Genomic DNA, 12,462 nt, shown 5'->3' on the forward strand with positions numbered 1-12,462 from the left:
CGTTTAACATACTCTTCTTTGATAAAGTTTCATCATGCCTTCTGGAAGAGACAGTCAGTGTGATTTTACAATGCTTTCTGCAATATTTCCGGTCGTTTTCTGGCGCTGGCGCTGGCGGTTTATATTCAAACATTATCCAAATGTGGGTAATCCAGAGACCGTGGGATTTTAACAATACGTTTACAGTCAAATATAGGAACTGATTTTCGCCACCAACTACAATCATATTGTTTGGCAACAATCTTTGTTTGTTTGTTTGTTTGTTGCTTAACGCCGCACTCAGCAATATTCCAGCTATATGGCGGTGGTCTGTAAATAATCGAGTCTGGACCAGACAATCCAGTCATTGACATCATGAGCATCAATCCACGCAATCGGGATACAATGACATTCGGTTACTCGCCACTTACGACAAGCACGGTCGCCATTTACGGCAAGAATTTGGTTGTTAAAGACCTATTCTAACCCGGATCTTCACGGGCTTTAATTGACAACACCCATAAACACAGAAAGAGAATGACGACTGTTAATGTCAACCACGACCATTTATACCATTTCGCTGTCCACTCGGGTTTTTTTTAGCTTTAGCTTGCAATGAGTGAGAAGGACATTTTAAAAGTTATGTTTTAACATACTTCTTTACAAACTACAATCATATCGTGAGGCAACATTCTTCATTTAAATGTCATCATAAACACAGAAAGAGCACGAGGCATGTCAGTGTCTACCACGTCCATTGCAGAATCAATTCCATTTCGCTATCCACTGTGTTTTTGTTCTGTTTTTTTTACCCAAATGATTGTGAAGGATGTAGGGTATGCCGGATCTTTTCATAAAACTAGGCTGCACATTGCCAGGTCCATGTAGCGCAGGGGATAGCACGCTGGACTTCTAATCCAGAGGCCGTGGGTTCGAATCCCACCAGGGATGCAGCAATCATTTTACAGTTATGTTTTAACATACTTCTTTACCAACTACAATCATATCGTAAGTCAACATTCTTCATTTTAATGTCATCATAAACACAGAAAGAGCACGAGGCATGTCAGTGTCTACCACGTCCATTGCAGAATCATTTCCATTTCGCAATCCACTGGGGTTTTGTTTTTGCTTTTTTACTCAAATGATTGTGAAGGATGTATGGTATGCCGGATCTTTTCGTAAAACTAGGCTTTCTATTGCCAGGTCCATGTAGCGCAGGGGATAGCACGCTGGACTTCTAATCCAGAGGCCGTGGGTTCGAATCCCACCAGGGATGCAGCAATCATTTTACAGTTATGTTTTAACATACTTCTTTACCAACTACAATCATATCGTAAGTCAACATTCTTCATTTTAATGTCATCATAAACACAGAAAGAGCACGAGGCATGTCAGTGTCTACCACGTCCATTGCAGAATCAATTCCATTTCGCTATCCACTCGGGTTTTGGGGTTTTTTTCAGCTTGCAATGATTGTGAAGGATATATGGTATGCCGGATCTTTTCGTAAAACTAGGCTTTCTATTGCCAGGTCCCTGTAGCGCAGGGGATAGCGCGCTGGACTTCTAATCAAGAGGCCGTGGGTTCGAATCCCACCAGGGATGCAGCATCTATTTGAATTTGAATTTTTTAACATACTTCTTTACCAACTACAATCATATCGTGAGGCAACATTCTTCATTTTAATGTCACCATAAACACAGAAAGAGCACGAGGCATGTCAGTGTCTACCACGTCCATTGCAGAATCATTTCCATTTCGCAATCCACTGGGGTTTTGTTTTTGCTTTTTTACTCAAATGATTGTGAAGGATGTATGGTATGCCGGATCTTTTCGTAAAACTAGGCTTGTTATTGACAGGCCCCTGTAGCGCAGGGGATAGCGCGCTGGACTTCTAATCCAGAGGCCGTGGGTTCGAATCCCATCAGGGAAGCAGCGTTCATTTTACAGTTAATGTTTTAACATACTTCTTTACCAACTACCATCATATCGTGAGGCAACATTCTTCATTTTAATGTCATCATAAACACAGAAAGAGCACGAGGCATGTCAGTGTCTACCAGGTCCATTGCAGAATCAATTCCATTTCGCTATCCACTCGGGTTTTGGGTTTTTTTCAGCTTGCAATGATTGTGAAGGATATATGGTATGCTGGATCTTTTCGTAAAACTAGGCTTGTTATTGCCAGGTCCCTGTAGCGCAGGGGATAGCGCGCTGGACTTCTAATCCAGAGGCCGTGGGTTCGAATCCCACCAGGGATGCAGCCATCATTTTAATTTTCAATTTTTAACATACTTCTTTACCAACTACAATCATATCGTGAGGCAACATTCTTCATTTAAATAGCACCATAAACACAGAAAGAGCACGAGGCATGTCAGTGTCTACCACGTCCATTGCAGAATCATTTCCATTTCGCAATCCACTGGGGTTTTGTTTTTGCTTTTTTACTCAAATGATTGTGAAGGATGTTTGGTATGCCGGATCTTTTTGTAAAACTAGGCTTGTTATTGACAGGTCCCTGTAGCGCAGGGGATAGCGCGCTGGACTTCTAATCCAGAGGCCGTGGGTTCGAATCCCACCAGGGATGCAGCCATCATTTTACAGTTATGTTTTAACATACTTCTTTACCAACTACCATCATATCGTAAGTCAACATTCTTCATTTGAATGTCATCATAAACACAGAAAGAGCACGAGGCATGTCAGTGTCTACCACATCCAATGCAGTATCAATTCCATTTCGCTATCCACTCGGGTTTTGGGTTTTTTTCAGCTTGCAATGATTGTGACGGATATATGGTATGCCGGATCTTTTCGTAAAACTAGGTTTTCTATTGCCAGGTACCTGTAGCGCAGGGGATAGCGCGCTGGACTTCTAATCCAGAGGCCGTGGGTTCGAATCCCACCAGGGATGCAGCAATCATTTTAATTTTCAATTTTTAACATACTTCTTTACCAACTACAATCATATCGTAAGTCAACATTCTTCATTTTAATGTCATCATAAACACAGAAAGAGCACGAGGCATGTCAGTGTCTACCAGGTCCATTGCAGAATCAATTCCATTTCGCTATCCACTCGGGTTTTGTTCTGTTTTTTTACCCAAATGATTGTGAAAGATGTATGGTATGCTGGATCTTTACATAAAACTAGGCTGCACGTTGCCAGGTCCCTGTAGCGCAGGGGATAGCGCGCTGGACTTCTAATCCAGAGGCCGTGGGTTCGAATCCCACCAGGGATGCAGCAATCATTTTACAGTTATGTTTTAACATACTTCTTTACCAACTACCATCATATCGTAAGTCAACATTCTTCATTTGAATGTCATCATAAACACAGAAAGAGCACGAGGCATGTCAGTGTCTACCAGGTCCATTGCAGAATCAATTCCATTTCGCTATCCACTGGGGTTTTGGGTTTTTTTCAGCTTGCAATGATTGTGACGGATATATGGTATGCCGGATCTTTTCGTAAAACTAGGCTTTCTATTGCCAGGTCCCTGTAGCGCAGGGGATAGCGCGCTGGACTTCTAATCCAGAGGCCGTGGGTTCGAATCCCACCAGGGATGCAGCAATCATTTTAATTTTCAATTTTTAACATACTTCTTTACCAACTACACTCATATCGTGAGGCAACATTCTTCATTTGAATGTCATCATAAACACAGAAAGAGCACGAGGCATGTCAGTGTCTACCACGTCCATTGCAGAATCAATTCAATTTCGCTATCCACTGGGGTTTTGTTCTGTTTTTTTACCCAAATGATTGTGAAAGATGTATGGTATGCCGGATCTTTAAATAAAACTAGGCTGCACGTTGCCAGGTCCCTGTAGCGCAGGGGATAGCGCGCTGGACTTCTAATCCAGAGGCCGTGGGTTCGAATCCCACCAGGGATGCAGCAATCATTTTAATTTTCAATTTTTAACATACTTCTTTACCAACTACAATCATATCGTGAGGCAACATTCTTCATTTGAATGTCATCATAAACACAGAAAGAGCACGAGGCATGTCAGTGTCTACCACGTCCATTGCAGAATCAATTCCATTTCGCTATCCACTGTGTTTTTGTTCTGTTTTTTTTACCCAAATGATTGTGAAGGATGTAGGGTATGCCGGATCTTTTCATAAAACTAGGCTGCACATTGCCAGGTCCATGTAGCGCAGGGGATAGCACGCTGGACTTCTAATCCAGAGGCCGTGGGTTCGAATCCCACCAGGGATGCAGCAATCATTTTACAGTTATGTTTTAACATACTTCTTTACCAACTACAATCATATCGTAAGTCAACATTCTTCATTTTAATGTCATCATAAACACAGAAAGAGCACGAGGCATGTCAGTGTCTACCACGTCCATTGCAGAATCAATTCCATTTCGCTATCCACTCGGGTTTTGGGTTTTTTTTCAGCTTGCAATGATTGTGAAGGATATATGGTATGCTGGATCTTTACGTAAAACTAGGCTTTCTATTGCCAGGTCCCTGTAGCGCAGGGGATAGCGCGCTGGACTTCTAATCCAGAGGCCGTGGGTTCGAATCCCACCAGGGATGCAGCATCTATTTTAATTTTAATTTTTTAACATACTTCTTTACCAACTACAATCATATCGTGAGGCAACATTCTTCATTTTAATGTCACCATAAACACAGAAAGAGCACGAGGCATGTCAGTGTCTACCACGTCCATTGCAGAATCATTTCCATTTCGCAATCCACTGGGGTTTTGTTTTTGCTTTTTTACTCAAATGATTGTGAAGGATGTATGGTATGCCGGATCTTTTCATAAAACTCGGCTGCACATTGCCAGGTCCCTGTAGCGCAGGGGATAGCGCGCTGGACTTCTAATCCAGAGGCCGTGGGTTCGAATCCCACCAGGGATGCAGCAATCATTTTACAGTTATGTTTTAACATACTTCTTTACCAACTACCATCATATCGTAAGTCAACATTCTTCATTTGAATGTCATCATAAACACAGAAAGAGCACGAGGCATGTCAGTGTCTACCACGTCCATTGCAGAATCAATTCCATTTCGCTATCCACTGGGGTTTTGGGTTTTTTTCAGCTTGCAATGATTGTGACGGACATATGGTATGCCGGATCTTTTCGTAAAACTAGGTTTTCTATTGCCAGGTCCCTGTAGCGCAGGGGATAGCGCGCTGGACTTCTAATCCAGAGGCCGTGGGTTCGAATCCCACCAGGGATGCAGCCATCATTTTACAGTTATGTTTTAACATACTTCTTTACAAACTACCATCATATCGTGAGGCAACATTCTTCATTTAAATGTCATCATAAACACAGAAAGAGCACGAGGCATGTCAGTGTCTACCACGTCCATTGCAGAATCAATTCCATTTCGCTATCACTGTGTTTTTGTTCTGTTTTTTTTTACCCAAATGATTGTGAAGGATGTAGGGTATGCTGGATCTTTTCATAAATCTAGGCTGCACATTGCCAGGTCCATGTAGCGCAGGGCATAGCGCGCTGTACTTCTAATCCAGAGGCCGTGGGTTCGAATCCCACCAGGGATGCAGCAATCATTTTACAGTTATGTTTTAACATACTTCTTTACCAACTACAATCATATCGTAAGTCAACATTCTTCATTTTAATGTCATCATAAACACAGAAAGAGCACGAGGCATGTCAGTGTCTACCACGTCCATTGCAGAATCAATTCCATTTCGCTATCCACTCGGGTTTTGGGTTTTTTTTCAGCTTGCAATGATTGTGAAGGATATATGATATGCCGGATCTTTTCGTAAAACTAGGCTTTCTATTGCCAGGTCCCTGTAGCGCAGGGGATAGCGCGCTGGACTTCTAATCCAGAGGCCGTGGGTTCGAATCCCACCAGGGATGCAGCATCTATTTGAATTTGAATTTTTTAACATACTTCTTTACCAACTACAATCATATCGTGAGGCAACATTCTTCATTTTAATGTCACCATAAACACAGAAAGAGCACGAGGCATGTCAGTGTCTACCACGTCCATTGCAGAATCATTTCCATTTCGCAATCCACTGGGGTTTTGTTTTTGCTTTTTTACTCAAATGATTGTGAAGGATGTATGGTATGCCGGATCTTTTCGTAAAACTAGGCTTTCTATTGCCAGGTCCATGTAGCGCAGGGGATAGCACGCTGGACTTCTAATCCAGAGGCCGTGGATTCGAATCCCACCAGGGATGCAGCAATCATTTTACAGTTATGTTTTAACATACTTCTTTACCAACTACAATCATATCGTAAGTCAACATTCTTCATTTTAATGTCATCATAAACACAGAAAGAGCACGAGGCATGTCAGTGTCTACCACGTCCATTGCAGAATCAATTCCATTTCGCTATCCACTCGGGTTTTGGGGTTTTTTTCAGCTTGCAATGATTGTGAAGGATATATGGTATGCCGGATCTTTTCGTAAAACTAGGCTTTCTATTGCCAGGTCCCTGTAGCGCAGGGGATAGCGCGCTGGACTTCTAATCCAGAGGCCGTGGGTTCGAATCCCACCAGGGATGCAGCATCTATTTGAATTTGAATTTTTTAACATACTTCTTTACCAACTACAATCATATCGTGAGGCAACATTCTTCATTTTAATGTCACCATAAACACAGAAAGAGCACGAGGCATGTCAGTGTCTACCACGTCCATTGCAGAATCATTTCCATTTCGCAATCCACTGGGGTTTTGTTTTTGCTTTTTTACTCAAATGATTGTGAAGGATGTATGGTATGCCGGATCTTTTCGTAAAACTAGGCTTGTTATTGACACGCCCCTGTAGCGCAGGGGATAGCGCGCTGGACTTCTAATCCAGAGGCCGTGGGTTCGAATCCCATCAGGGAAGCAGCGTTCATTTTACAGTTAATGTTTTAACATACTTCTTTACCAACTACCATCATATCGTGAGGCAACATTCTTCATTTTAATGTCATCATAAACACAGAAAGAGCACGAGGCATGTCAGTGTCTACCACGTCCATTGCAGAATCAATTCCATTTCGCTATCCACTCGGGTTTTGGGTTTTTTTCAGCTTGCAATGATTGTGAAGGATATATGGTATGCTGGATCTTTTCGTAAAACTAGGCTTGTTATTGCCAGGTCCCTGTAGCGCAGGGGATAGCGCGCTGGACTTCTAATCCAGAGGCCGTGGGTTCGAATCCCACCAGGGATGCAGCAATCATTTTAATTTTCAATTTTTAACATACTTCTTTACCAACTACAATCATATTGTGAGGCAACATTCTTCATTTAAATAGCACCATAAACACAGAAAGAGCACGAGGCATGTCAGTGTCTACCACGTCCATTGCAGAATCATTTCCATTTCGCAATCCACTGGGGTTTTGTTTTTGCTTTTTTACTCAAATGATTGTGAAGGATGTTTGGTATGCCGGATCTTTTTGTAAAACTAGGCTTGTTATTGACAGGTCCCTGTAGCGCAGGGGATAGCGCGCTGGACTTCTAATCCAGAGGCCGTGGGTTCGAATCCCACCAGGGATGCAGCCATCATTTTACAGTTATGTTTTAACATACTTCTTTACCAACTACCATCATATCGTAAGTCAACATTCTTCATTTGAATGTCATCATAAACACAGAAAGAGCACGAGGCATGTCAGTGTCTACCACATCCAATGCAGTATCAATTCCATTTCGCTATCCACTCGGGTTTTGGGTTTTTTTCAGCTTGCAATGATTGTGACGGATATATGGTATGCCGGATCTTTTCGTAAAACTAGGTTTTCTATTGCCAGGTACCTGTAGCGCAGGGGATAGCGCGCTGGACTTCTAATCCAGAGGCCGTGGGTTCGAATCCCACCAGGGATGCAGCAATCATTTTAATTTTCAATTTTTAACATACTTCTTTACCAACTACAATCATATCGTAAGTCAACATTCTTCATTTTAATGTCATCATAAACACAGAAAGAGCACGAGGCATGTCAGTGTCTACCAGGTCCATTGCAGAATCAATTCCATTTCGCTATCCACTCGGGTTTTGTTCTGTTTTTTTACCCAAATGATTGTGAAAGATGTATGGTATGCTGGATCTTTACATAAAACTAGGCTGCACGTTGCCAGGTCCCTGTAGCGCAGGGGATAGCGCGCTGGACTTCTAATCCAGAGGCCGTGGGTTCGAATCCCACCAGGGATGCAGCAATCATTTTACAGTTATGTTTTAACATACTTCTTTACCAACTACCATCATATCGTAAGTCAACATTCTTCATTTGAATGTCATCATAAACACAGAAAGAGCACGAGGCATGTCAGTGTCTACCAGGTCCATTGCAGAATCAATTCCATTTCGCTATCCACTGGGGTTTTGGGTTTTTTTCAGCTTGCAATGATTGTGACGGATATATGGTATGCCGGATCTTTTCGTAAAACTAGGCTTTCTATTGCCAGGTCCCTGTAGCGCAGGGGATAGCGCGCTGGACTTCTAATCCAGAGGCCGTGGGTTCGAATCCCACCAGGGATGCAGCAATCATTTTAATTTTCAATTTTTAACATACTTCTTTACCAACTACACTCATATCGTGAGGCAACATTCTTCATTTTAATGTCATCATAAACACAGAAAGAGCACGAGGCATGTCAGTGTCTACCACGTCCATTGCAGAATCAATTCCATTTCGCTATCCACTCGGGTTTTGGGTTTTTTTTCAGCTTGCAATGATTGTGAAGGATATATGATATGCCGGATCTTTTCCTAAAACTAGGCTTTCTATTGCCAGGTCCCTGTAGCGCAGGGGATAGCGCGCTGGACTTCTAATCCAGAGGCCGTGGGTTCGAATCCCACCAGGGATGCAGCATCTATTTGAATTTGAATTTTTTAACATACTTCTTTACCAACTACAATCATATCGTGAGGCAACATTCTTCATTTTAATGTCACCATAAACACAGAAAGAGCACGAGGCATGTCAGTGTCTACCACGTCCATTGCAGAATCATTTCCATTTCGCAATCCACTGGGGTTTTGTTTTTGCTTTTTTACTCAAATGATTGTGAAGGATGTATGGTATGCCGGATCTTTTCGTAAAACTAGGCTTTCTATTGCCAGGTCCATGTAGCGCAGGGGATAGCACGCTGGACTTCTAATCCAGAGGCCGTGGGTTCGAATCCCACCAGGGATGCAGCAATCATTTTACAGTTATGTTTTAACATACTTCTTTACCAACTACAATCATATCGTAAGTCAACATTCTTCATTTTAATGTCATCATAAACACAGAAAGAGCACGAGGCATGTCAGTGTCTACCAGGTCCATTGCAGAATCAATTCCATTTCGCTATCCACTCGGGTTTTGGGGTTTTTTTCAGCTTGCAATGATTGTGAAGGATATATGGTATGCCGGATCTTTTCGTAAAACTAGGCTTTCTATTGCCAGGTCCCTGTAGCGCAGGGGATAGCGCGCTGGACTTCTAATCCAGAGGCCGTGGGTTCGAATCCCACCAGGGATGCAGCATCTATTTGAATTTGAATTTTTTAACATACTTCTTTACCAACTACAATCATATCGTGAGGCAACATTCTTCATTTTAATGTCACCATAAACACAGAAAGAGCACGAGGCATGTCAGTGTCTACCACGTCCATTGCAGAATCATTTCCATTTCGCAATCCACTGGGGTTTTGTTTTTGCTTTTTTACTCAAATGATTGTGAAGGATGTATGGTATGCCGGATCTTTTCGTAAAACTAGGCTTGTTATTGACAGGCCCCTGTAGCGCAGGGGATAGCGCGCTGGACTTCTAATCCAGAGGCCGTGGGTTCGAATCCCATCAGGGAAGCAGCGTTCATTTTACAGTTAATGTTTTAACATACTTCTTTACCAACTACCATCATATCGTGAGGCAACATTCTTCATTTTAATGTCATCATAAACACAGAAAGAGCACGAGGCATGTCAGTGTCTACCACGTCCATTGCAGAATCAATTCCATTTCGCTATCCACTCGGGTTTTGGGTTTTTTTCAGCTTGCAATGATTGTGAAGGATATATGGTATGCTGGATCTTTTCGTAAAACTAGGCTTGTTATTGCCAGGTCCCTGTAGCGCAGGGGATAGCGCGCTGGACTTCTAATCCAGAGGCCGTGGGTTCGAATCCCACCAGGGATGCAGCAATCATTTTAATTTTCAATTTTTAACATACTTCTTTACCAACTACAATCATATTGTGAGGCAACATTCTTCATTTAAATAGCACCATAAACACAGAAAGAGCACGAGGCATGTCAGTGTCTACCACGTCCATTGCAGAATCATTTCCATTTCGCAATCCACTGGGGTTTTGTTTTTGCTTTTTTACTCAAATGATTGTGAAGGATGTTTGGTATGCCGGATCTTTTTGTAAAACTAGGCTTGTTATTGACAGGTCCCTGTAGCGCAGGGGATAGCGCGCTGGACTTCTAATCCAGAGGCCGTGGGTTCGAATCCCACCAGGGATGCAGCCATCATTTTACAGTTATGTTTTAACATACTTCTTTACCAACTACCATCATATCGTAAGTCAACATTCTTCATTTGAATGTCATCATAAACACAGAAAGAGCACGAGGCATGTCAGTGTCTACCACATCCAATGCAGTATCAATTCCATTTCGCTATCCACTCGGGTTTTGGGTTTTTTTCAGCTTGCAATGATTGTGACGGATATATGGTATGCCGGATCTTTTCGTAAAACTAGGTTTTCTATTGCCAGGTACCTGTAGCGCAGGGGATAGCGCGCTGGACTTCTAATCCAGAGGCCGTGGGTTCGAATCCCACCAGGGATGCAGCAATCATTTTAATTTTCAATTTTTAACATACTTCTTTACCAACTACAATCATATCGTAAGTCAACATTCTTCATTTTAATGTCATCATAAACACAGAAAGAGCACGAGGCATGTCAGTGTCTACCAGGTCCATTGCAGAATCAATTCCATTTCGCTATCCACTCGGGTTTTGTTCTGTTTTTTTACCCAAATGATTGTGAAAGATGTATGGTATGCTGGATCTTTACATAAAACTAGGCTGCACGTTGCCAGGTCCCTGTAGCGCAGGGGATAGCGCGCTGGACTTCTAATCCAGAGGCCGTGGGTTCGAATCCCACCAGGGATGCAGCAATCATTTTACAGTTATGTTTTAACATACTTCTTTACCAACTACCATCATATCGTAAGTCAACATTCTTCATTTGAATGTCATCATAAACACAGAAAGAGCACGAGGCATGTCAGTGTCTACCAGGTCCATTGCAGAATCAATTCCATTTCGCTATCCACTGGGGTTTTGGGTTTTTTTCAGCTTGCAATGATTGTGACGGATATATGGTATGCCGGATCTTTTCGTAAAACTAGGCTTTCTATTGCCAGGTCCCTGTAGCGCAGGGGATAGCGCGCTGGACTTCTAATCCAGAGGCCGTGGGTTCGAATCCCACCAGGGATGCAGCAATCATTTTAATTTTCAATTTTTAACATACTTCTTTACCAACTACACTCATATCGTGAGGCAACATTCTTCATTTTAATGTCATCATAAACACAGAAAGAGCACGAGGCATGTCAGTGTCTACCACGTCCATTGCAGAATCAATTCCATTTCGCTATCCACTCGGGTTTTGGGTTTTTTTTCAGCTTGCAATGATTGTGAAGGATATATGATATGCCGGATCTTTTCCTAAAACTAGGCTTTCTATTGCCAGGTCCCTGTAGCGCAGGGGATAGCGCGCTGGACTTCTAATCCAGAGGCCGTGGGTTCGAATCCCACCAGGGATGCAGCATCTATTTGAATTTGAATTTTTTAACATACTTCTTTACCAACTACAATCATATCGTGAGGCAACATTCTTCATTTTAATGTCACCATAAACACAGAAAGAGCACGAGGCATGTCAGTGTCTACCACGTCCATTGCAGAATCATTTCCATTTCGCAATCCACTGGGGTTTTGTTTTTGCTTTTTTACTCAAATGATTGTGAAGGATGTATGGTATGCCGGATCTTTTCGTAAAACTAGGCTTTCTATTGCCAGGTCCATGTAGCGCAGGGGATAGCACGCTGGACTTCTAATCCAGAGGCCGTGGGTTCGAATCCCACCAGGGATGCAGCAATCATTTTACAGTTATGTTTTAACATACTTCTTTACCAACTACAATCATATCGTAAGTCAACATTCTTCATTTTAATGTCATCATAAACACAGAAAGAGCACGAGGCATGTCAGTGTCTACCAGGTCCATTGCAGAATCAATTCCATTTCGCTATCCACTCGGGTTTTGGGGTTTTTTTCAGCTTGCAATGATTGTGAAGGATATATGGTATGCCGGATCTTTTCGTAAAACTAGGCTTTCTATTGCCAGGTCCCTGTAGCGCAGGGGATAGCGCGCTGGACTTCTAATCCAGAGGCCGTGGGTTCGAATCCCACCAGGGATGCAGCATCTATTTGAATTTGAATTTTTTAACATACTTCTTTACCAAC

At 42.4% G+C, this 12,462-nt stretch overlaps 35 non-coding genes across 35 annotated transcripts; all 35 read left to right on the forward strand.

Annotated features, from left to right (window-relative positions):
• The first annotated feature begins 857 nt into the window (after window positions 1-857).
• Window positions 858-930, forward strand: Trnar-ucu (transfer RNA arginine (anticodon UCU)). Its single transcript has one exon. It is a non-coding gene; the product is annotated as a tRNA-Arg (tRNA).
• Window positions 931-1,185: 255 nt separating this feature from the next.
• On the forward strand, window positions 1,186-1,258 carry Trnar-ucu (transfer RNA arginine (anticodon UCU)). The gene has a single exon. It is a non-coding gene; the product is annotated as a tRNA-Arg (tRNA).
• A 255-nt stretch (window positions 1,259-1,513) lies between these two features.
• Window positions 1,514-1,586, forward strand: Trnar-ucu (transfer RNA arginine (anticodon UCU)). The gene has a single exon. It is a non-coding gene; the product is annotated as a tRNA-Arg (tRNA).
• Window positions 1,587-1,842: 256 nt separating this feature from the next.
• On the forward strand, window positions 1,843-1,917 carry Trnar-ucu (transfer RNA arginine (anticodon UCU)). The gene has a single exon. It is a non-coding gene; the product is annotated as a tRNA-Arg (tRNA).
• Window positions 1,918-2,170: 253 nt separating this feature from the next.
• Window positions 2,171-2,243, forward strand: Trnar-ucu (transfer RNA arginine (anticodon UCU)). Its single transcript has one exon. It is a non-coding gene; the product is annotated as a tRNA-Arg (tRNA).
• Window positions 2,244-2,499: 256 nt separating this feature from the next.
• Trnar-ucu (transfer RNA arginine (anticodon UCU)) lies at window positions 2,500-2,572 on the forward strand. The gene has a single exon. It is a non-coding gene; the product is annotated as a tRNA-Arg (tRNA).
• Window positions 2,573-2,826: 254 nt separating this feature from the next.
• Trnar-ucu (transfer RNA arginine (anticodon UCU)) lies at window positions 2,827-2,899 on the forward strand. Its single transcript has one exon. It is a non-coding gene; the product is annotated as a tRNA-Arg (tRNA).
• Window positions 2,900-3,154: 255 nt separating this feature from the next.
• Window positions 3,155-3,227, forward strand: Trnar-ucu (transfer RNA arginine (anticodon UCU)). Its single transcript has one exon. It is a non-coding gene; the product is annotated as a tRNA-Arg (tRNA).
• Window positions 3,228-3,481: 254 nt separating this feature from the next.
• On the forward strand, window positions 3,482-3,554 carry Trnar-ucu (transfer RNA arginine (anticodon UCU)). Its single transcript has one exon. It is a non-coding gene; the product is annotated as a tRNA-Arg (tRNA).
• Window positions 3,555-3,809: 255 nt separating this feature from the next.
• Window positions 3,810-3,882, forward strand: Trnar-ucu (transfer RNA arginine (anticodon UCU)). The gene has a single exon. It is a non-coding gene; the product is annotated as a tRNA-Arg (tRNA).
• Window positions 3,883-4,138: 256 nt separating this feature from the next.
• On the forward strand, window positions 4,139-4,211 carry Trnar-ucu (transfer RNA arginine (anticodon UCU)). The gene has a single exon. It is a non-coding gene; the product is annotated as a tRNA-Arg (tRNA).
• Window positions 4,212-4,466: 255 nt separating this feature from the next.
• Trnar-ucu (transfer RNA arginine (anticodon UCU)) lies at window positions 4,467-4,539 on the forward strand. Its single transcript has one exon. It is a non-coding gene; the product is annotated as a tRNA-Arg (tRNA).
• Window positions 4,540-4,795: 256 nt separating this feature from the next.
• Window positions 4,796-4,868, forward strand: Trnar-ucu (transfer RNA arginine (anticodon UCU)). Its single transcript has one exon. It is a non-coding gene; the product is annotated as a tRNA-Arg (tRNA).
• A 254-nt stretch (window positions 4,869-5,122) lies between these two features.
• Trnar-ucu (transfer RNA arginine (anticodon UCU)) lies at window positions 5,123-5,195 on the forward strand. The gene has a single exon. It is a non-coding gene; the product is annotated as a tRNA-Arg (tRNA).
• A 583-nt stretch (window positions 5,196-5,778) lies between these two features.
• On the forward strand, window positions 5,779-5,851 carry Trnar-ucu (transfer RNA arginine (anticodon UCU)). The gene has a single exon. It is a non-coding gene; the product is annotated as a tRNA-Arg (tRNA).
• Window positions 5,852-6,107: 256 nt separating this feature from the next.
• On the forward strand, window positions 6,108-6,180 carry Trnar-ucu (transfer RNA arginine (anticodon UCU)). Its single transcript has one exon. It is a non-coding gene; the product is annotated as a tRNA-Arg (tRNA).
• A 255-nt stretch (window positions 6,181-6,435) lies between these two features.
• On the forward strand, window positions 6,436-6,508 carry Trnar-ucu (transfer RNA arginine (anticodon UCU)). The gene has a single exon. It is a non-coding gene; the product is annotated as a tRNA-Arg (tRNA).
• Window positions 6,509-6,764: 256 nt separating this feature from the next.
• On the forward strand, window positions 6,765-6,839 carry Trnar-ucu (transfer RNA arginine (anticodon UCU)). The gene has a single exon. It is a non-coding gene; the product is annotated as a tRNA-Arg (tRNA).
• Window positions 6,840-7,092: 253 nt separating this feature from the next.
• Trnar-ucu (transfer RNA arginine (anticodon UCU)) lies at window positions 7,093-7,165 on the forward strand. The gene has a single exon. It is a non-coding gene; the product is annotated as a tRNA-Arg (tRNA).
• Window positions 7,166-7,421: 256 nt separating this feature from the next.
• Window positions 7,422-7,494, forward strand: Trnar-ucu (transfer RNA arginine (anticodon UCU)). Its single transcript has one exon. It is a non-coding gene; the product is annotated as a tRNA-Arg (tRNA).
• A 254-nt stretch (window positions 7,495-7,748) lies between these two features.
• Trnar-ucu (transfer RNA arginine (anticodon UCU)) lies at window positions 7,749-7,821 on the forward strand. The gene has a single exon. It is a non-coding gene; the product is annotated as a tRNA-Arg (tRNA).
• A 255-nt stretch (window positions 7,822-8,076) lies between these two features.
• Window positions 8,077-8,149, forward strand: Trnar-ucu (transfer RNA arginine (anticodon UCU)). Its single transcript has one exon. It is a non-coding gene; the product is annotated as a tRNA-Arg (tRNA).
• A 254-nt stretch (window positions 8,150-8,403) lies between these two features.
• On the forward strand, window positions 8,404-8,476 carry Trnar-ucu (transfer RNA arginine (anticodon UCU)). Its single transcript has one exon. It is a non-coding gene; the product is annotated as a tRNA-Arg (tRNA).
• Window positions 8,477-8,732: 256 nt separating this feature from the next.
• Trnar-ucu (transfer RNA arginine (anticodon UCU)) lies at window positions 8,733-8,805 on the forward strand. Its single transcript has one exon. It is a non-coding gene; the product is annotated as a tRNA-Arg (tRNA).
• A 256-nt stretch (window positions 8,806-9,061) lies between these two features.
• Trnar-ucu (transfer RNA arginine (anticodon UCU)) lies at window positions 9,062-9,134 on the forward strand. The gene has a single exon. It is a non-coding gene; the product is annotated as a tRNA-Arg (tRNA).
• A 255-nt stretch (window positions 9,135-9,389) lies between these two features.
• Window positions 9,390-9,462, forward strand: Trnar-ucu (transfer RNA arginine (anticodon UCU)). Its single transcript has one exon. It is a non-coding gene; the product is annotated as a tRNA-Arg (tRNA).
• A 256-nt stretch (window positions 9,463-9,718) lies between these two features.
• Trnar-ucu (transfer RNA arginine (anticodon UCU)) lies at window positions 9,719-9,793 on the forward strand. Its single transcript has one exon. It is a non-coding gene; the product is annotated as a tRNA-Arg (tRNA).
• A 253-nt stretch (window positions 9,794-10,046) lies between these two features.
• Window positions 10,047-10,119, forward strand: Trnar-ucu (transfer RNA arginine (anticodon UCU)). Its single transcript has one exon. It is a non-coding gene; the product is annotated as a tRNA-Arg (tRNA).
• Window positions 10,120-10,375: 256 nt separating this feature from the next.
• On the forward strand, window positions 10,376-10,448 carry Trnar-ucu (transfer RNA arginine (anticodon UCU)). The gene has a single exon. It is a non-coding gene; the product is annotated as a tRNA-Arg (tRNA).
• Window positions 10,449-10,702: 254 nt separating this feature from the next.
• On the forward strand, window positions 10,703-10,775 carry Trnar-ucu (transfer RNA arginine (anticodon UCU)). Its single transcript has one exon. It is a non-coding gene; the product is annotated as a tRNA-Arg (tRNA).
• A 255-nt stretch (window positions 10,776-11,030) lies between these two features.
• On the forward strand, window positions 11,031-11,103 carry Trnar-ucu (transfer RNA arginine (anticodon UCU)). The gene has a single exon. It is a non-coding gene; the product is annotated as a tRNA-Arg (tRNA).
• A 254-nt stretch (window positions 11,104-11,357) lies between these two features.
• On the forward strand, window positions 11,358-11,430 carry Trnar-ucu (transfer RNA arginine (anticodon UCU)). Its single transcript has one exon. It is a non-coding gene; the product is annotated as a tRNA-Arg (tRNA).
• Window positions 11,431-11,686: 256 nt separating this feature from the next.
• On the forward strand, window positions 11,687-11,759 carry Trnar-ucu (transfer RNA arginine (anticodon UCU)). The gene has a single exon. It is a non-coding gene; the product is annotated as a tRNA-Arg (tRNA).
• A 256-nt stretch (window positions 11,760-12,015) lies between these two features.
• On the forward strand, window positions 12,016-12,088 carry Trnar-ucu (transfer RNA arginine (anticodon UCU)). Its single transcript has one exon. It is a non-coding gene; the product is annotated as a tRNA-Arg (tRNA).
• Window positions 12,089-12,343: 255 nt separating this feature from the next.
• Window positions 12,344-12,416, forward strand: Trnar-ucu (transfer RNA arginine (anticodon UCU)). The gene has a single exon. It is a non-coding gene; the product is annotated as a tRNA-Arg (tRNA).
• The last annotated feature ends 46 nt before the right edge of the window (window positions 12,417-12,462 follow it).

The sequence above is a fragment of the Haliotis cracherodii genome, unplaced genomic scaffold (assembly GCF_022045235.1).
Source record: "Haliotis cracherodii isolate W230 unplaced genomic scaffold, xgHalCrac1.p SCAF_23, whole genome shotgun sequence".
NCBI lineage: Eukaryota > Metazoa > Mollusca > Gastropoda > Lepetellida > Haliotidae > Haliotis > Haliotis cracherodii.